This window comes from Salmo salar, chromosome 28, assembly GCF_965601325.2.
Source record: "Salmo salar chromosome 28, fSalSal1, whole genome shotgun sequence".
NCBI lineage: Eukaryota > Metazoa > Chordata > Actinopteri > Salmoniformes > Salmonidae > Salmo > Salmo salar.
This window is the reverse complement of record NC_138318.1, coordinates 35,613,940-35,637,439: the sequence shown is the minus strand read 5'-3', so window position 1 is coordinate 35,637,439 and position 23,500 is coordinate 35,613,940. Positions and strand designations below refer to the sequence as shown.

Below are 23,500 nucleotides of genomic sequence, written 5' to 3'. Positions count from 1 at the left end.
ACCATTACTAAATCTAACTGTAACCTAGTGGTGGACTACATACACCACCCATTACTAAATCTAACTGTAACCTAGTGGTGGACTACATACACCACCCATTACTAAATCGAAAGGTAACCTAGTGGTGGACTACATACACCACCCATTACTAAATCTAACTGTAACCTCGTGGTGGACTACTTACACCACCCATTACTAAATCTAACTGTAACCTAGTGGTGGACTACATACACCACCCATTACTACGTCTAACTGTAACCTAGTGGTGGACTACATACACCACCCATTACTACATCTAACTGTAACCTCGTGGTGCACTACATACACCACCCATTACTACATCTAACTGTAACCTAGTGGTGGACTACATACACCACCCATTACTACATCTAACTGTAACCTAGTGGTGGACTACATACACCACCCATTACTAATTCTAACTGTAACCTAGTGGTGGACTACATACACCACCCATTACTAAATCTAACTGTAACCTCGTGGTGGACTACATACACCACCCATTACTAAATCTAACTGTAACCTCGTGGTGGACTACATACACCACCCTTACTAAATCTAACTGTAACCTAGTGGTGGACTACATACACAACCCATTACTAAATCTAACTGTAACCTAGTGGTGGACTACATACACCACCCATTACTACATCTAACTGTAACCTCGTGGTGCACTACATACACCACCCATTACTACATCTAACTGTAACCTAGTGGTGGACTACATACACCACCCATTACTACATCTAACTGTAACCTAGTGGTGGACTACATACACCACCCATTACTAATTCTAACTGTAACCTAGTGGTGGACTACATACACCACCCATTACTACATCTAACTGTAACCTAGTGGTGGACTACATACACCACCCATTACTACATCTAACTGTAGCCTAGTGGTGGACTACATACACCACCCATTACTAAATCTAACTGTAACCTAGTGGGGGACTACATACACCAGCCCATTACTACATCTAACTGTAACCTAGTGGTGGACTACATACACCACCCATTACTAAATCTAACTGTAACCTAGTGGTGGACTACATACACCACCCATTACTAAATCTAACTGTAACCTAGTGGTGGACTACATACACCACCCATTACTACATCTAACTGTAACCTAGTGGCGGACTACATACACCACCCATTACTACATCTAACTGTAACCTAGTGGTGGACTACATACACCACCCATTACTAAATCTAACTGTAACCTCGTGGTGGACTACATACACCACCCATTACTAAATGTAACTGTGACCTAGTGGTGGACTACATACACCACCCATTACTAAATCTAGCTGTAACCTAGTGGTGGACTACATACACCACCCATTACTACATTAACTGTAACCTAGTGGTGGACTACATACACCACCCATTACTAAATCTAGCTGTAACCTAGTGGTGGACTACATACACCACCCATTACTACATTAACTGTAAACTAGTGGTGGACTACATACACCACCCATTACTAAATCTAGCTGTAACCTAGTGGCGGACTACATACACCACCCATTACTATATCTAACTGTAACCTAGACTACATACACCACCCATTACTACATTAACTGTAAGCTAGTGGTGGACTACATACACCACCCATTACTACATCTAACTGTAACCTAGTGATGGACTACATACACCACCCATTACTAAATCTAACTGTAACCTAGTGGTGGACTACATACACCACCCATTACTACATCTAACTGTAACCTCGTGGTGGACTACATTTACCACCCATTACTACATCTAACTGTAACCTAGTGGTGGACTACATACACCACCCATTACTACATCTAACTGTAACCTAGTGGTGGACTACATACACCACCCATTACTAAATCTAACTGTAACCTCGTGGTGGACTACATACACCACCCATTACTAAATCTAACTGTAACCTAGTGGTGGACTACATACACCACCCATTACTAAATCTAACTGTAACCTAGTGGTGGACTACATACACCACCCATTACTACATCTAACTGTAACCTAGTGGTGGAATACATACACCACCCATTACTAAATCTAACTGTAACCTAGTGGTGGACTACATACACCACCCATTACTACATTAACTGTAACCTAGTGGTGGACTACATACACCACCCATTACTAAATCTAGCTGTAACCTAGTGGTAGACTACATACACCACCCATTACTACATTAACTGTAACCTAGTGGTGGACTACATACACCACCCATTACTAAATCTAGCTGTAACCTAGTGGTAGACTACATACACCACCCATTACTACATTAACTGTAAGCTAGTGGTGGACTACATACACCACCCATTACTACATCTAACTGTAACCTAGTGATGGACTACATACACCACCCATTACTAAATCTAACTGTAACCTAGTGGTGGACTACATACACCACCCATTAATACATCTAACTGTAACCTAGTGGTGGACTACATACACCACCCATTACTACATCTAACTGTAACCTAGTGGTGGACTACATACACCACCCATTACTACATCTAACTGTAACCTAGTGGTGGAATACATACACCACCCATTACTAAATCTAACTGTAACCTCGTGGTGGACTACATACACCACCCATTACTAAATCTAACTGTAACCTAGTGGTGGACTACATACACCACCCATTACTACATTAACTGTAACCTAGTGGTGGACTACATACACCACCCATTACTAAATCTAGCTGTAACCTAGTGGTAGACTACATACACCACCCATTACTACATTAACTGTAACCTAGTGGTGGACTACATACACCACCCATTACTAAATCTAGCTGTAACCTAGTGGTAGACTACATACACCACCCATTACTACATTAACTGTAAGCTAGTGGTGGACTACATACACCACCCATTACTACATCTAACTGTAACCTAGTGATGGACTACATACACCACCCATTACTAAATCTAACTGTAACCTAGTGGTGGACTACATACACCACCCATTAATACATCTAACTGTAACCTAGTGGTGGACTACATACACCACCCATTACTACATCTAACTGTAACCTAGTGGTGGACTACATACACCACCCATTACTACATCTAACTGTAACCTAGTGGTGGAATACATACACCACCCATTACTAAATCTAACTGTAACCTCGTGGTGGACTACATACACCACCCATTACTAAATCTAACTGTAACCTAGTGGTGGACTACATACACCACCCATTACTACATCTAACTGTAACCTAGTGGTTGACTACATACCCCACCCATTACTAAATCTAACTGTAACCTAGTGGTGGACTACATACACCACCCATTGCTAAATCTAACTGTAACCTCGTGGTGGACTACATACACCACCCATTACTACATCAAACTGTAACCTAGTATTGGACTACATACACCACCCATTACTACATCTAACTGTAACCTAGTGGTGGACTACATACCCCACCCATTACTAAATCTACCTGTAATCTAGTTGTGGACTACATACACCACCCATTACTAAATCTAACTGTAACCTCGTGGTGGACTACATACACCACCCATTACTACATTAACTGTAACCTAGTGGTGGACTACATACACCACCCATTACTACATCTAACTGTAACCTAGTGATGGACTACATACACCACCCATTACTAAATCTAACTGTAACCTAGTGGTGGACTACATACACCACCCATTAATACATCTAACTGTAACCTAGTGGTGGACTACATACACCACCCATTACTACATCTAACTGTAACCTAGTGGTGGACTACATACACCACCCATTACTACATCTAACTGTAACCTAGTGGTGGAATACATACACCACCCATTACTAAATCTAACTGTAACCTCGTGGTGGACTACATACACCACCCATTACTAAATCTAACTGTAACCTAGTGGTGGACTACATACACCACCCATTACTACATTAACTGTAACCTCGTGGTGGACTACATACACCACCCATTACTAAATCTAGCTGTAACCTAGTGGTAGACTACATACACCACCCATTACTACATTAACTGTAACCTAGTGGTGGACTACATACACCACCCATTACTAAATCTAGCTGTAACCTAGTGGTAGACTACATACACCACCCATTACTACATTAACTGTAAGCTAGTGGTGGACTACATACACCACCCATTACTACATCTAACTGTAACCTAGTGATGGACTACATACACCACCCATTACTAAATCTAACTGTAACCTAGTGGTGGACTACATACACCACCCATTAATACATCTAACTGTAACCTAGTGGTGGACTACATACACCACCCATTACTACATCTAACTGTAACCTAGTGGTGGACTACATACACCACCCATTACTACATCTAACTGTAACCTAGTGGTGGAATACATACACCACCCATTACTAAATCTAACTGTAACCTCGTGGTGGACTACATACACCACCCATTACTAAATCTAACTGTAACCTAGTGGTGGACTACATACACCACCCATTACTACATCTAACTGTAACCTAGTGGTGGACTACATACCCCACCCATTACTAAATCTAACTGTAACCTAGTGGTGGACTACATACACCACCCATTGCTAAATCTAACTGTAACCTCGTGGTGGACTACATACACCACCCATTACTACATCAAACTGTAACCTAGTATTGGACTACATACACCACCCATTACTACATCTAACTGTAACCTAGTGGTGGACTACATACCCCACCCATTACTAAATCTACCTGTAATCTAGTTGTGGACTACATACACCACCCATTACTAAATCTAACTGTAACCTCGTGGTGGACTACATACACCACCCATTACTAAATCTAACTGTAACCTCGTGGTGGACTACATACACCACCCATTACTACATCTAACTGTAACCTAGTGGTGGACTACATACACCACCCATTACTAAATCTAACTGTAACCTAGTGGTGGACTACATACACCACCCATTACTACATCTAACTGTAAACTAGTGGTGGACTACATACACCACCCATTACTACATCTAACTGTAACCTAGTGGCGGACTACATACACCACCCATTACTATATCTAACTGTAACCTAGTGGTGGACTACATACACCACCCATTACTAAATCTAACTGTAAGCTCGTGGTGGACTACATACACCACCCATTACTAAATCTAACTGTAACCTAGTGGTGGACTACATACACCACCCATTACTAAATCTAACTGTAACCTAGTGGTGGACTACATCCACAACCCATTACTAAATCTAACTGTAACCTAGTGGTGGACTACATACACCACCCATTACTACATCTAACTGTAACATCGTGGTGCACTACATACACCACCCATTACTACATCTAACTGTAACCTAGTGGTGGACTACATACACCACCCATTACTACATCTAACTGTAAACTAGTGTTGGACTACATACACCACCCATTACTAATTCTAACTGTAACCTAGTGGTGGACTACATACACCACCCATTACTACATCTAACTGTAACCTAGTGGTGGACTACATACACCACCCATTACTACATCTAACTGTAACCTAGTGGTGGACAACATACACAACCCATTACTAAATCTAACTGTAACCTAGTGGTGGACTACATACACCACCCATTACTACATCTAACTGTAACCAAGTGGTGGACTACATACACCACCCATTACTACATCTAACTGTAACCTAGTGGTGGACTACATACACCACCCATTACTACATCTAACTGTAACCTAGTGGTGGACTACATACACCACCCATTACTAATTCTAACTGTAACCTAGTGGTGGACTACATACACCACCCATTACTACATCTAACTGTAACCTAGTGGTGGACTACATACACCAGCCATTACTACATCTAACTGTAGCCTAGTGGTGGACTACATGCACCACCCATTACTAAATCCAACTGTAACCTCGTGGTGGACTACATACACCACCCATTACTACATCTAACTGTAACCTAGTGGAGGACTACATACACCACCCATTACTACATCTAACTGTAACCTAGTTGCGGACTACATACACCACCCATTACTAAATCTAACTGTAACCCAGTGGTAGACTACACACACCACCCATTACTAAATCTAACTGTAACCTAGTGGTGGACTACCCACACCACCCATTACTAAATCTAACTGTAACCTAGTGGTGGACTACATACACAACCCATTACTAAATCTAACTGTAGCCTAGTGGTGGACTACATACACCACCCATTACTAAATCCAACTGTAACCTCGTGGTGGACTACATACACCACCCATTACTACATCTAACTGTAACCTCGTGGTGGACTACATACACCACCCATTACTAAATGTTACTGTGACCTAGTGGTGGACTACATACACCACCCATTACTACATCTAACTGTAACCTAGTGGTGGACTACATACACCACCCTTTATTACATCTAACTGTAACCTAGTGGCGGACTACATACACCACCAATTACTACATTAACTGTAACCTAGTGGTGGACTACATACACCACCCATTACTAAATCTAACTGTAACCTAGTGGTGGACTACATACACCACCCATTACTACATTAACTGTAACCTAGTGGTGGACTACAGACACCACCCATTACTAAATCTAGCTGTAACCAAGTGGTAGACTACATACACAACCCATTACTACATTAACTGTAACCTAGTGGTGGACTACATACACCACCCATTACTAAATCTAGCTGTAACCTAGTGGTAGACTACATACACCACCCATTACTACATTAACTGTAAGCTAGTGGTGGACTACATACACCACCCATTACTACATCTAACTGTAACCTAGTGGTGGACTACATACACCACCCATTACTACATCTAACTGTAACCTAGTGGTGGACTACATACACCACCCATTACTAATTCTAACTGTAACCTAGTGGTGGACTACATACACCACCCATTACTACATCTAACTGTAACCTAGTGGTGGACTACATACACCAGCCATTACTACATCTAACTGTAGCCTAGTGGTGGACTACATACACCACCCATTACTAAATCCAACTGTAACCATCGTGGTGGACTACATACACCACCCATTACTACATCTAACTGTAACCTAGTGGAGGACTACATACACCACCCTTTATTACATCTAACTGTAACCTAGTGGCGGACTACATACACCACCAATTACTACATTAACTGTAACCTAGTGGTGGACTACATACACCACCCATTACTACATCTAACTGTAACCTAGTGGTGGACTACATACACCACCCATTACTACATTAACTGTAACCTAGTGGTGGACTACATACACCACCCATTACTAAATCTAGCTGTAACCTAGTGGTAGACTACATACACCACCCATTACTACATTAACTGTAACCTAGTGGTGGACTACATACACCACCCATTACTAAATCTAGCTGTAACCTAGTGGTAGACTACATACACAACCCATTACTACATTAACTGTAACCTAGTGGTGGACTACATACACCACCCATTACTAAATCTAGCTGTAACCTAGTGGTAGACTACATACACCACCCATTACTACATTAACTGTAAGCTAGTGGTGGACTACATACACCACCCATTACTACATCTAACTGTAACCTAGTGATGGACTACATACACCACCCATTACTAAATCTAACTGTAACCTAGTGGTGGACTACATACACCACCCATTACTACATCTAACTGTAACCTCGTGGTGGACTACATTTACCACCCATTACTACATCTAACTGTAACCTAGTGGTGGACTACATACACCACCCATTACTACATCTAACTGTAACCTAGTGGTGGACTACATACACCACCCATTACTAAATCTAACTGTAACCTCGTGGTGGACTACATACACCACCCATTACTAAATCTAACTGTAACCTAGTGGTGGACTACATACACCACCCATTACTAAATCTAACTGTAACCTAGTGGTGGACTACATACACCACCCATTACTACATCTAACTGTAACCTAGTGGTGGAATACATACACCACCCATTACTAAATCTAACTGTAACCTAGTGGTGGACTACATACACCACCCATTACTACATCTAACTGTAACCTCGTGGTGGACTACATACACCACCCATTACTACATCTAACTGTAACCTAGTGGTGGACTACATACACCACCCATTACTACATCTAACTGTAACCTAGTGGTGGACTACATACACCACACATTACTAAATCTAACTGTAACCTAGTGGTGGACTACATACACCATCCATTACTACATCTAACTGTAACCTCGTGGTGGACTACATACACCACCAATTACTACATCTAACTGTAACCTAGTGGTGGACTACATACACCACCCATTACTAAATCTAACTGTAACCTAGTGGTGGACTACATACACCACCCATTACTAAATCTATAGGTAACCTAGTGGTGGACTACATACACCACCCATTACTAAATGTAACTGTAACCTAGTGGTGGACTACATACACAACCCATTACTAAATCTAACTGTAACCTAGTGGAAGACTACATACACCACCCATTACTAAATCTAACTGTAACCTAGTGGTGGACTACATACACCACCCATTACTAAATCTAACTGTAACCTCGTGGTGGACTACATACACCACCCATTACTACATCTAACTGTAACCTAGTGGTGGACTACATACACCACCCTTTACTACATCTAACTGTAACCTAGTGGTGGACTACATACACCCACCATTACTAAATCTAACTGCAACCTAGTGGTGGACTACATACACCACCCATTACTACATCTAACTGTAACCTAGTGGTGGACTACATACACCAGCCATTACTACATCTAACTGTAGCCTAGTGGTGGACTACATACACCACCCATTACTAAATCCAACTGTAACCTCGAGGTGGACTACATACACCACCCATTACTACATCTAACTGTAACCTAGTGGAGGACTACATACACCACCCATTACTACATCTAACTGTAACCTAGTGGCGGACTACATACACCACCCATTACTACATCTAACTGTAACCTAGTGGTGGACAACATACACCACCCATTACTACATCTAACTGTAACCTAGTGGTGGACTACATACACCACCCATTACTAAATCTAACTGTAACCTAGTGGTGGACTACATACACCACCCATTACTAAATCTAACTGTAACCTCGTGGTGGACTACATACACCACCCATTACTAAATCTAACTGTAACCTAGTGGTGGACTACATACACCACCCATTACAACATCTAACTGTAACCTAGTGGTGGACTACATACACCACCCATTATTACATCTAACTGTAACCTAGTGGCGGACTACATACACCACCAATTACTACATTAACTGTAACCTAGTGGTGGACTACATACACCACCCATTACTAAATCTAACTGTAACCTAGTGGTGGACTACATACACCACCCATTACTACATTAACTGTAACCTAGTGGTGGACTACATACACCACCCATTACTAAATCTAGCTGTAACCTAGTGGTAGACTACATACACCACCCATTACTACATTAACTGTAACCTAGTGGTGGACTACATACACCACCCATTACTAAATCTAGCTGTAACCTAGTGGTAGACTACATACACCACCCATTACTACATTAACTGTAACCTAGTGGTGGACTACATACACCACCCATTACTAAATCTAGCTGTAACCTAGTGGTAGACTACATACACCACCCATTACTACATTAACTGTAACCTAGTGGTGGACTACATACACCACCCATTACTAAATCTAGCTGTAACCTAGTGGTGGACTACATACACCACCCATTACTACATCTAACTGTAACCTAGTGGTGGACTACATACACCACCCATTACTAAATCTAACTGTAACCTAGTGGTGGACTACATACACCACCCATTACTACATCTAACTGTAACCTAGTGGTGGACTACATACACCACCCATTAATACATCTAACTGTAACCTAGTGGTGGACTACATACACCACCCATTACTAAATCTAACTGTAACCTAGTGGTGGACTACATACACCACCCATTACTAAATCTAACTGTAACCTAGTGGTGGACTACATACACCACCCATTACTAAATCTAACTGTAGCCTAGTGGTGGACTACATACACCACCCATTACAACATCTAACTGTTACCTAGTGGTGGACTACATTCACCACCCATTACTACATCTAACTGTAACCTAGTGGTGGACTACATACACCACCCATTACTACGTCTAACTGTAACCTAGTGGTGGACTACATACACCACCCATTACTAAATCTAACTGTAACCTAGTGGTGGACTACATACACCACCCATTACTAAATCTAACTGTAACCTCGTGGTGGACTACATACACCACCCATTACTAAATCTAACTGTAACCTAGTGGTGGACTACATACACCACCCATTACTAAATCTAACTGTAACCTAGTGGTGGACTACATACAACACCCATTACTAAATCTAACTGTAACCTCGTGGTGTACTACATACACCACCCATTACTAAATCTAACTGTAACCTAGTGGTGGACTACATACACCACCCATTACTAAATCTAACTGTAACCTAGTGGTGGACTACATACACCACCCATTACTAAATCTAACTGTAACCTAGTGGTGGACTACATACACCACCCATTACTAAATCTAACTGTAACCTAGTGGTGGACTACATACACCACCCATTACTAAATCTAACTGTAACCTCGTGGTGGACTACATACACCACCCATTACTAAATCTAACTGTAACCTAGTGGTGGACTACATACACCACCCATTACAACATCTAACTGTAACCTAGTGGTGGACTACATACACCACCCATTATTACATCTAACTGTAACCTAGTGGCGGACTACATACACCACCAATTACTACATTAACTGTAACCTAGTGGTGGACTACATACACCACCCATTACTAAATCTAACTGTAACCTAGTGGTGGACTACATACACCACCCATTACTACATTAACTGTAACCTAGTGGTGGACTACATACACCACCCATTACTAAATCTAGCTGTAACCTAGTGGTAGACTACATACACCACCCATTACTACATTAACTGTAACCTAGTGGTGGACTACATACACCACCCATTACTAAATCTAGCTGTAACCTAGTGGTAGACTACATACACCACCCATTACTACATTAACTGTAACCTAGTGGTGGACTACATACACCACCCATTACTAAATCTAGCTGTAACCTAGTGGTAGACTACATACACCACCCATTACTACATTAACTGTAAGCTAGTGGTGGACTACATACACCACCCATTACTACATCTAACTGTAACCTAGTGATGGACTACATACACCACCCATTACTACATCTAACTGTAACCTAGTGATGGACTACATACACCACCCATTACTAAATCTAACTGTAACCTAGTGGTGGACTACATACACCACCCATTAATACATCTAACTGTAACCTAGTGGTGGACTACATACACCACCCATTAATACATCTAACTGTAACCTAGTGGTGGACTACATACACCACCCATTACTAAATCTAACTGTAACCTAGTGGTGGACTACATACACCACCCATTACTAAATCTAACTGTAACCTAGTGGTGGACTACATACACCACCCATTACTAAATCTAACTGTAGCCTAGTGGTGGACTACATACACCACCCATTACAACATCTAACTGTTACCTAGTGGTGGACTACATTCACCACCCATTACTACATCTAACTGTAACCTAGTGGTGGACTACATACACCACCCATTACTACGTCTAACTGTAACCTAGTGGTGGACTACATACACCACCCATTACTAAATCTAACTGTAACCTCGTGGTGGACTACATACACCACCCATTACTAAATCTAACTGTAACCTCGTGGTGGACTACATACACCACCCATTACTAAATCTAACTGTAACCTAGTGGTGGACTACATACACCACCCATTACTAAATCTAACTGTAACCTAGTGGTGGACTACATACAACACCCATTACTAAATCTAACTGTAACCTCGTGGTGTACTACATACACCACCCATTACTAAATCTAACTGTAACCTAGTGGTGGACTACATACACCACCCATTACTAAATCTAACTGTAACCTAGTGGTGGACTACATACACCACCCATTACTAAATCTAACTGTAACCTAGTGGTGGACTACATACACCACCCATTACTCCATCTAACTGTAACCTCGTGGTGGACTACATACACCACCCATTACTAAATCTAACTGTAACCTAGTGGTGGACTACATACACCACCCATTACTACATCTAACTGTAACCTCGTGGTGGACTACATACACCACCCATTACTACATCTAACTGTAACCTAGTGGTGGACTACATACACCACCCATTACTACATCTAACTGTAACCTAGTGGTGGACTACATACACCACCCATTACTAAATCTAACTGTAACCTAGTGGTGGACTACATACACCACCCATTACTACATCTAACTGTAACCTCGTGGTGGACTACATACACCACCCATTACTACATCTAACTGTAACCTAGTGGTGGACTACATACACCACCCATTACTACATCTAACTGTAACCTAGTGGTGGACTACATACACCACCTATTACTAAATCTAACTGTAGCCTAGTGGTGGACTACCTACACCACCCTTTACTAAATCTAACTGTAACCTAGTGGTGGACTACATACACCACCCATTACTATATCTAACTGTAACTTAGTGGTGGACTACATACACCACCCATTACTAAATCTAACTGTAACCTCGTGGTGGACTATGCACACCACCCATTACTAAATCTAACTGTAACCTAGTGGTGGACTACGTACACCACCCATTACTAAATCTAACTGTAGCCTAGTGGTGGACTACATACACCACCCATTACAACATCTAACTGTTACCTAGTGGTGGACTACATTCACCACCCATTACTACATCTAACTGTAACCTAGTGGTGGACTACATACACCACCCATTACTACGTCTAACTGTAACCTAGTGGTGGACTACATACACAACCCATTACTAAATCTAACTGTAACCTAGTGGTGGACTACATACAACACCCATTACTAAATCTAACTGTAACCTCGTGGTGGACTACATACACCACCCATTACTAAATCTAACTGTAACCTAGTGGTGGACTACATACACCACCCATTACTAAATCTAACTGTAACCTAGTGGTGGACTACATACACCACCCATTACTCCATCTAACTGTAACCTCGTGGTGGACTACATACACCACCCATTACTAAATCTAACTGTAACCTAGTGGTGGACTACATACACCACCCATTACTAAATCTAACTGTAGCCTAGTGGTGGACTACATACACCACCCATTACAACATCTAACTGTTACCTAGTGGTGGACTACATTCACCACCCATTACTACATCTAACTGTAACCTAGTGGTGGACTACATACACCACCCATTACTAAATATAACTGTAACCTCGTGGTGGACTACATACACCACCCATTACTCCATCTAACTGTAACCTCGTGGTGGACTACATACACCACCCATTACTAAATCTAACTGTAACCTCGTGGTGGACTACATACACCACCCATTACTAAATCTAACTGTAACCTAGTGGTGGACTACATACACCACCCATTACTACATCTAACTGTAACCTCGTGGTGGACTACATACACCACCCATTACTACATCTAACTGTAACCTAGTGGTGGACTACATACACCACCCATTACTACATCTAACTGTAACCTCGTGGTGGACTACATACACCACCCATTACTAAATCTAACTGTAACCTAGTGGTGGACTACATACACCACCCATTACTAAATCTAACTGTAACCTAGTGGTGGACTACATACAACACCCATTACTAAATCTAACTGTAACCTCGTGGTGGACTACATACACCACCCATTACTAAATCTAACTGTAACCTAGTGGTGGACTACATACACCACCCATTACTAAATCTAACTGTAACCTAGTGGTGGACTACATACACCACCCATTACTCCATCTAACTGTAACCTCGTGGTGGACTACATACACCACCCATTACTAAATCTAACTGTAACCTCGTGGTGGACTACATACACCACCCATTACTAAATCTAACTGTAACCTAGTGGTGGACTACATACACCACCCATTACTACATCTAACTGTAACCTCGTGGTGGACTACATACACCACCCATTACTACATCTAACTGTAACCTAGTGGTGGACTACATACACCACCCATTACTACATCTAACTGTAACCTAGTGGTGGACTACATTTACCACCCATTACTAAATCTAACTGTAACCTAGTGGTGGACTACATACACCACCCATTACTACATCTAACTGTAACCTAGTGGTGGACTACATACACCACCCATTACTAAATCTAACTGTAACCTAGTGGTGGACTACATACACCACCCATTACTACATCTAACTGTAACCTAGTGGTGGACTACATACACCACCCATTACTACATCTAACTGTAACCTAGTGGTGGACTACATACACCACCTATTACTAAATCTAACTGTAGCCTAGTGGTGGACTACATACACCACCCTTTACTAAATCTAACTGTAACCTAGTGGTGGACTACATACACCACCCATTACTAAATCTAACTGTAGCCTAGTGGTGGACTACATACACCACCCATTACTAAATGTAACTGTAACCTCGTGGTGGACTACATACACCACCCATTACTACATCTAACTGTAACCTAGTGGCGGACTACATACACCACCCATTACTACATCTAACTGTAACCTAGTGGTGGACTACATACACCACCCATTACTAAATCTAACTGTAACCTCGTGGTGGACTACATACACCACCCATTACTACATCTAACTGTAACCTAGTGGCGGACTACATACACCACCCATTACTAAATCTAACTGTAACCTAGTGGCGGACTACATACACCACCCATTACTACATCTAACTGTAACCTAGTGGTGGACTACATACACCACCCATTACTACATCTAAATCTAACTATAACGTAGTGGTGTGACAGTATGAAGTGAACACATGCACAGTGTGTGATTATTGGAGCAAAGTCGCGCATCTCAATATCTGCGGTGTTTGTTTGTTCATTTTGCTGAGTCTACCTTTAAAATGAATGATCAAGGAAAACATAAAATGTATGCGAATAGTCTTAAGTTATTATATTTCATTAATCCCTTCAATTTTGTTCAATATGGGAGAAAAAACGGCATTTCCCAGAATGCATTAGTTCAACCCTCAAGTTGACCAAAACAAATTAAATGGAGGGTGGAAATATAACTGGCTATTTTAAGCACTAAGGTTAAAAGAGTAACTCTATGAACATTGTTTCTCGAGAAAAGTGATATATTCTTTGGTATCTGGAAGTGTGACCTGTCAGATTCAATGAAACTCTCATGTTCTATGACTGAGTGGAATTTATTTGAATTCCACTGAATTAAATTCTACTTCCTGTCACTCAAACTCTAATTCTACATCCTGTGGGGTGTGGCCAATTCGATTTGAATTTCAACTCATGAGTTGAATGGGAGTCAATTCCAAAATTCTGAACTGAGCCCAAAACTGCTATAAAGTGCACAAGTTTTGACCTTGGCTCATAGGGCTGTGGTCAAAAGTAGTGCACTATAAAGGGAACAGCATGCCATTTGGGACGTACATAGTGTGTGACCACAGCCTGACCTCCAACCAACTACTCACTTACACACAGACTGGAAAAAAATCTATAGATTAACTGGCATGAAATGGTGAATGATTACCCTGCTAATTCTTATCTGTCTCTTTATAGGCTGGTGGCTGGTGGCTAAGTAAATAGAGAGAGGGAGAGAGAGAGGGAAAGAGAGGGGGATGGAGAGAGGGGAAGAGAGAAGGGGAAGAGAGAGGGGGGAGAGAGAGGGATAGAGAGACAGGAGAGGGGGGAGAGGGAGAGAGGGATAGAGAGACAGGAGAGGGGGAAACAGCGAGAGGGAGAGAGGGAAAGAGAGAAGGGGAGGGAGAGAGAGAGAGGGAGAGCGACAGGTGAGAGGGAACAAGGTAATCCATTTTACTTTTAGCAAGGTGAGGACATAATGCTCCAATGTCTCCATCTCCATCTCTCTCCTGTCTAACTGTCTCCATCTCTTTGCCTAATTGTCTCCATCTCTCTGCCTAACTGTCTCCATCTCTCTGCCCTGCCTAACTGTCTCCATTTCTCTGCCTAACTGTCTCCATCTCTCTGCCCTGCCTAACTGTCTCCATCTCTATCTCTCTGCCTAACTCTCTCTGCACTGCCTAACTGTCTCCATCTCTATCTCTCTGCCTACTGTCTCCAACTCTCTGCACTGCCTGTCTCCATCTCTATCTCTCTGCCTAACTGTCTCCATCTCTATCTCTCTGCCTAACTGTCTCCATCTCTCTGCCCTGCCTTACTGTCTCCATCTCTCTGCCTAACTGTCTCCATCTCTTTGCCCTGCCTAACTATCTCCAACTCTCTGCCCTGCCTAACTGTCTCCATCTCTCTGTCCTGCCTAACTGTCTCCATCTCCATCTCTCTGCCTAACTGTCTCCATCTCTCTGCCCTGCCTAACTGTCTCCAACTCTCTGCCCTGCCTAACTGTCTCCATCTCTCTGCCATGCCTTACTGTCTCTATCTCTCTGCCTAACTGTCTCCATCTCTCTGCCTAACTGTCTCCATCTCTCTGCCTAACTGTCTCCATCTCTCTGCCCTGCCTAACTGTCTCCAACTCTCTGCCCTGCCTAACTGTCTCCATCTCTCTGCCCTGCCTAACTGTCTCCATCTCCATCTCTCTGCCAAACTGTCTCCATCTCTCTGCCCTGCCTAACTGTCTCCAACTCTCTGCCCTGCCTAACTGTCTCCATCTCCATCTCTCTGCCTAACTGTCTCCAACTCTCTAGCTCAATAAGTCAATAGCGATGTGGTGTCGCTGACACAACCTCTTGAAAAACACGTTACACAACCACAGCCAGACGTCAGTCCACATTATTGGAATGTATGGCATGGTTGGAATTATTCCTGTAATAGTGAACAGCACACACACACACCGCTTCTCCGACACACTCCTTCTCTCTCCCCACTAAACCAGAACAATGTACTGTTGAACTGTGTAAAAAGAACACATCAATCCAGGGGAAAGCCTTTGACAAATGGCCCGTTTCACTCACTGTCTCGTTGCCAAACTATATGTCGACGTACAGCATGACCTTCATCATGGCCTCTTTGAAGAACTGGCTGATGAAAGCAGCCAAGAGGTTCAAGCCAAAGATCTTGTTGTTTTCAGACGTATGCTTCACCAGCTTCAGGTTTGACTCTGAGGACACAGTCAGGAAGAAACTCTGAAAACAACAGGAGATATAATATAATATATATATATAAATAATATATATCTACACTAATGGTCAAAAGTTTTAGAACACCTACTCATTCAAGGTTGTTTTTTTAATTCCTACTATTTTCTACATTGTAGAATAATAATGAAAACATCAAAACTATGAAATAACACATATGGAATCATGTAGTAATCAAAAAAGTATTAAACAAATGAAAATATATTTTATATTTGAGATTCTTCAAATAGTCACCCTTTGCCTTGATGACAGCTTTTGCACACTCTTGGCATTCTCTCAACCAGCTTCATGAGGTAGTCACATGGAATGCATTTCAATTAACAGGTGTGCCTTGTTAAAAGTTAATTAGTGGAATTTTTTTCCTTCTTAATGCGTTTGAGCCAATCAGTTGTGTTGTGACATGGTAGGGGTGGTATACAGAAGATAGCCCCATTTGGTAAAAGACCAAGTCCATATTATGGCAAGAACAGCTCAAATAAGCAAAGAGAAACGACAGTCCATCATTACTTTAAGACATGAAGGTCTGTCAATCCGGAAAATTTCAAGAACTTCAAAAGTTTCTTCAAGTGCAGTCGCAAAAACCATCAAACGCGATGATGACACTGGCTCTCATGAGGACTGCCAAAGAGTTCAAGTAACAGACACATCTCAACATTAACTGTTCAGAGGAGACATGCTTGAATCAGACCTTCCTGGTTGAATTGCTGCAAAGAAACCACTACTAAAGGACATCAATAAGAAGAAGATACTTGCTTGTACCAAGAAACATGAGCAATGGACATTAGACCGTTGGAAATTTGTCCTTTGGTCTGGAGTCCAAAATGGAGATTTTTGACTTCAACCATCGTGTTTTTGTGGGTGAACGGATGATCTCTGCATGTCTATTTCCCACCGTAAAGCATGGAGGAGGAGGTGTTATGGTGTGGGGGTGCCTTGCTGGTGACACTGTCTGTGATTTATTTAGAATTCAAGGCACACTTAACCAGCATGGCTACCACAGCATTCTGCAGCGATACACCATCTCATCTGGTTTGGGCTTAGTGGGACTATCATTTGTTTTTCAACAGGACAATGACCCAACACACCTCCAGGGCTATTTAACCAAGAAGGAGTGTAATGGAGTGCTGCATCAGATGACCTGGCCCACACAATCCCCCGACCTCAACCAAATTGAGATGGTTTGGGATGAGTCGGACCGCAGTGTGAAGGAAAAGCAGCCAACAAGTGCTCAGCATATGTGGGAACTCCTTCAAAACTGTTGGAAAACCATTCCAGGTGAAGCTGGTTGAGAGAATGCCAAGAGTTTGCAAAGCTGTCATCAAGGCAAAGGGTGGCTATTTGAAGAATCTCAAATAAATATATTTTTAAAATTTGTTTAACACTTTTTTGGTTACTACATGATTCCATATGTGTAATTTCATATTTTGTCTTCACTATTATTCTACAATATAGAAAATAGTAAAATAAAGAAAAACCCTTGAAAAAGTAGGTATCTAAAACTTTTAACCGCTTGTGTGTGTGTGTATATACACTGCTCAAAAAAATAAAGGGTACACTAAAATAACACATCCTAGATCTGAATGAATGAAATAATCTTATTAAACACTTTTATCTTTACATAGTTGAATGTGCTGACAACAAAATCACACAAAAAGAATCAATGGAAATCCAATTTATCAACCCATGGATGTCTGGATTTGGAGTCACACTCAAAATTAAAGTGGAAAACCACACTACAGGCTGATCCAACTTTGATGTAATGTCCTTAAAACAAGTCAAAATGAGGCTCAGTAGTGTGTGTGGCCTCCACGTGCCTGTATGACCTCCCTACAATGCCTGGGCATGCTCCTGATGAGGTGGCGGATGGTCTCCTGAGGGATCTCCTCCCAGACCTGGACTAAAGCATCCGCCAACTCCTGGACAGTCTGTGGTGCAATGTGGCGTTGGTGGATGGAGCGAGACATGATGTCCCAGATGTGCTCAATTGGATTCAGGTCTGGGGAACGGGCGGGCCAGTCCATAGCATCAATGCCTTCCTCTTGCAGGAACTGCTGACACACTCCAGCCACATGAGGTCTAGCATTGTCTTGCATTAGGAGGAACCCAGGGCCAACCGCACCAGCATATGGTCTCACAAGGGGTCTGAGGATCTCATCTCGGTACCTAATGGCAGTCAGGCTACCTCTGGCGAGCACATGGAGGGCTGTGGGGCCCCCCAAAGAAATGCCACCCCACACCATGACTGACCCACCGCCAAACCGGTCATGCTGGAGGATGTTGCAGGCAGCAGAATGTTCTCCACGGCGTCTCCAGACTCTGTCACGTCTGTCACGTGCTCAGTGTGAACCTGCTTTCATCTGTGAAGAGCACAGGGCGCCAGTGGCGAATTTGCCAATCTTGGTGTTCTCTGGCAAATGCCAAACCTCCTGCACGGTGTTGGGCTGTAAGCATAACCCCCACCTGTGGACGTCGGGCCCTCATACACCCTCATGGAGTCTGTTTCTGACCGTTTGAGCAGACACATGCACATTTGTGGCCTGCTGGAGGTCATTTTGCAGGGCTCTGGCAATGCTCCTCCTTGCACAAAGGTGGAGGTAGCGGTCCTGCTGCTGGGTTGTTGCCCTCCTACGGCCTCCTCCACGTCTCCTGATGTACTGGCCTCTCTCCTGGTAGCGCCTCCATGCTCTGGACACTACGCTGACAGACACAGCAAACCTTCTTGCCACAGATCGCATTGATGTGCCATCCTGGATGAGCTGCACTACCTGAGCCACTTGTGTGGGTTGTAGACTCCGTCTCATGCTACCACTAGAGTGAAAGCACCGCCAGCATTCAAAAGTGACCAAAACATCAGCCAGGAAGCATAGGAACTGAGAAGTGGTCTGTGGTTACCACCTGCAGAACCACTCCTTTATTAGGGGTGTCTTGCTAATTGCCTATAATTTCCACCTGTTGTCTATTCCATTTGCACAACAGCATGTGAAATTTATTGTCAATCAGTGTTGCTTCCTAAGTGGACAGTTTGATTTCACAGAAATGTGATTGACTTTGAGTTACATTGTGTTGTTTAAGTGTTCCCTTTATTTTTTTGAGCAGTATATATAATGTATACAGTACATATATAATACTATAGCATCATCAAACACGAGACAATATACACTAGTTGTCATAGGCGTCGATGAACGGTGACCAAAATGCAGCGGGTATAGTGCTCATCTTTCTTCTTTATTTGAAAGAACACTCAAAACAAAATAAACAGACGACGAAACAGTTCCATAAGGCACACAGACTATACAGAAAACAACCACCCACAAAAACACAGGAAAAACAGGCTGCCTAAGTATGGCTTCCAATCAGAGACAACGAAAGACACCTTCCTCTGATTGGAAGCCATACTTGGCCACACATAGAAAAAGAAACATAGAAATAGAAAACTAGAACCAAAATCCCCTAGAACCAAAAAAAACCCCAAAAAACCACACAAAACAAACACCCCCTGCCACGCCCTGACCATACAATTACAAATGACCCCTTTACTGGTCAATACGTGACACTAGTATCATCATGTTTCTACACACACACACACACACACACACACACACACACACACACACACACACACACACACACACACACACACACACACACACACACACACACACACAGGAAGACTATTATAGTATAAACTAGCATCACGTTTCTACTGTTATGATCACCAAGTGCAATCCCCACAGCTCCACACATACAGTACGGACATACAGTCTGTGGTCTAACAGAGAACATGAGCGCAAATGGTTTGAAACAGAGCTCCCTGAATGATCAAACTACTGCTAATTTCTAGCTTTATAAGAATGATAAGAGAATTTCAAGGTACAATTCAATACGCTGTTACAAGGTGAGGCATTCGAAAGTCATGAGAACAACAGTGTCATGTACAAGAGGTAGTTAGGGGTGGTTAGAGGTGGTCAGAGGTGGTCAGGGGTGGTCAGGGGTGGTCAGGGGTGGTTAGAGGTAGTTAGGCTTGGTTAGAGGTGGTTAGAGGTAGTTAGAGGTGGTCAGAGGTGGTCAGAGGTGGTCAGGGGTGGTCAGAGGTGGTCAGGGGTGGTTAGGGGTGGTTAGGGGTGGTTAGGGGTGGTGAGGGGTGGTTAGGGGTGGTTAGGGGTGGTTAGGGGTGGTTAGAGGTGGTGAGGGGTGGTTAGAGGTGGTCAGAGGTGGTCAGAGGTGGTCAGGGGTGGTCAGGGGTGGTCAGGGGTGGTCAGGGGTGGTTAGGGGTAGTTAGGCTTGGTTAGAGGTGGTTAGAGGTGGTCAGAGGTGGTCAGAGGTGGTCAGGGGTGGTCAGGGGTGGTTAGGGGTGGTTAGAGGTAGTTAGGCTTGGTTAGAGGTGGTTAGAGGTGGTTAGGGGTGGTTAGGGGTGGTTAGGGGTGGTTAGGGGTGGTTAGAGGTGGTGAGGGGTGGTTAGAGGTGGTTAAAGGTGGTTAGGGGTGGTTAGGGGTGGTGAGGGGTGGTGAGGGGTGGTGAGGGGTGGTTAGAGGTGGTTAGAGGTGGTTAGAGGTGGTTAGGGGTGTTTAGGGGTGGTTAGGGTTGTTTAGGGGTGGTTAGGGGTGGTGAGGGGTGGTTAGAGGTGGTTAGGGGTGTTTAGGGGTGGTTAGGGTTGTTTAGGGGTGGTTAGGGGTGGTTAGGGTTGTTTAGGGGTGGTTAGGGGTGTTTAGGGGTGGTTAGGGTTGTTTAGGGGTGGTTAGGGGTGGTTAGGGGTGTTTAGGGGTGGTTAGGGGTGGTTAGAGGTGGTCAGAGGTGGTCAGGGGTGGTCAGGGGTGGTCAGGGGTGGTCAGGGGTGGTTAGGGGTAGTTAGGCTTGGTTAGAGGTGGTTAGAGGTGGTCAGAGGTGGTCAGAGGTGGTCAGGGGTGGTCAGGGGTGGTTAGGGGTGGTTAGAGGTAGTTAGGCTTGGTTAGAGGTGGTTAGAGGTGGTTAGGGGTGGTTAGGGGTGGTTAGGGGTGGTTAGGGGTGGTTAGAGGTGGTGAGGGGTGGTTAGAGGTGGTTAAAGGTGGTTAGGGGTGGTTAGGGGTGGTGAGGGGTGGTGAGGGGTGGTGAGGGGTGGTTAGAGGTGGTTAGAGGTGGTTAGAGGTGGTTAGGGGTGTTTAGGGGTGGTTAGGGTTGTTTAGGGGTGGTTAGGGGTGGTGAGGGGTGGTTAGAGGTGGTTAGGGGTGTTTAGGGGTGGTTAGGGTTGTTTAGGGGTGGTTAGGGGTGGTTAGGGTTGTTTAGGGGTGGTTAGGGGTGGTTAGGGGTGTTTAGGGGTGGTTAGGGTTGTTTAGGGGTGGTTAGGGGTGGTTAGGGGTGTTTAGGGGTGGTTAGGGGTGGTTAGGGTTGTTAGGGGTGGTTAGGGGTGGTAAGGGGTGGTTAGGGGTGGTTAGAGGTGGTTAGAGGTGGTTAGGGGTGGTTAGAGGTGGTTAGAGGTGGTTAGGGGTGGTTAGGGGTGGTAAGGGGTGGTTAGTGGTGGTTAGAGGTGGTTAGAGGTGGTTAGGGGTGGTTAGGGGTGGTTAGAGGTGGTTAGGGGTGGTTAGTGGTGGTTAGAGGTGGTTAGGGGTGGTAAGGGGTGGTTAGTGGTGGTTAGAGGTGGTTAGGGGTGGTTAGATGTGGTTAGGGGTGGTTAGGGGTGGTTAGATGTGGTTAGAGGTGGTTAGAGGTGGTTAGGGGTGTTTAGGGGTGGTTAGAGGTGGTTAGATGTGGTTAGAGGTGGTTAGGGGTGGTTAGAGGTGGTTAGAGGTGGTTAGGGGTGGTTAGGGGTGGTTAGATGTGGTTAGAGGTGGTTAGGGGTGTTTAGGGGTGGTTAGAGGTGGTAAGGGGTGGTAAGGGGTGGTTTAGGCCTCACCATTTATCTAAAATGGTTTCTTAGAACATATACTGTTCCATCAAAAGAAAAGAGAAGGCAGCGAAATCCACAGAGGACAAAGTGTCTGGCTCTGGTCCAAGGCCCTGCTCTGAAGGAAGCAACATTCACGTATCGGATTAACGGGAAAACAAGAGTCTGGTTTGGACTCTGGTTACTGAGAAACAGGAGGACTGCTCATTGTGTGAATGAAAATAAATCAGGTAAGACAACACTTCTGTGTTGCAGGTTGAAATCC

The 23,500-nt window shown here is 43.5% G+C and overlaps 1 long non-coding RNA gene across 1 annotated transcript in view; it reads right to left on the bottom strand.

Annotated features, from left to right (window-relative positions):
• Positions 1 to 17,343, bottom strand: part of LOC106589881 (uncharacterized) — a 134,969-nt gene extending 117,626 nt beyond the window's left edge. The window contains exon 1 of the long non-coding RNA XR_001324965.3: positions 17,196 to 17,343. This is a non-coding gene — a long non-coding RNA (uncharacterized LOC106589881). The remainder of the gene's footprint in view (positions 1 to 17,195) is intronic.
• Between the last annotated feature and the right edge of the window lie 6,157 nt (positions 17,344 to 23,500).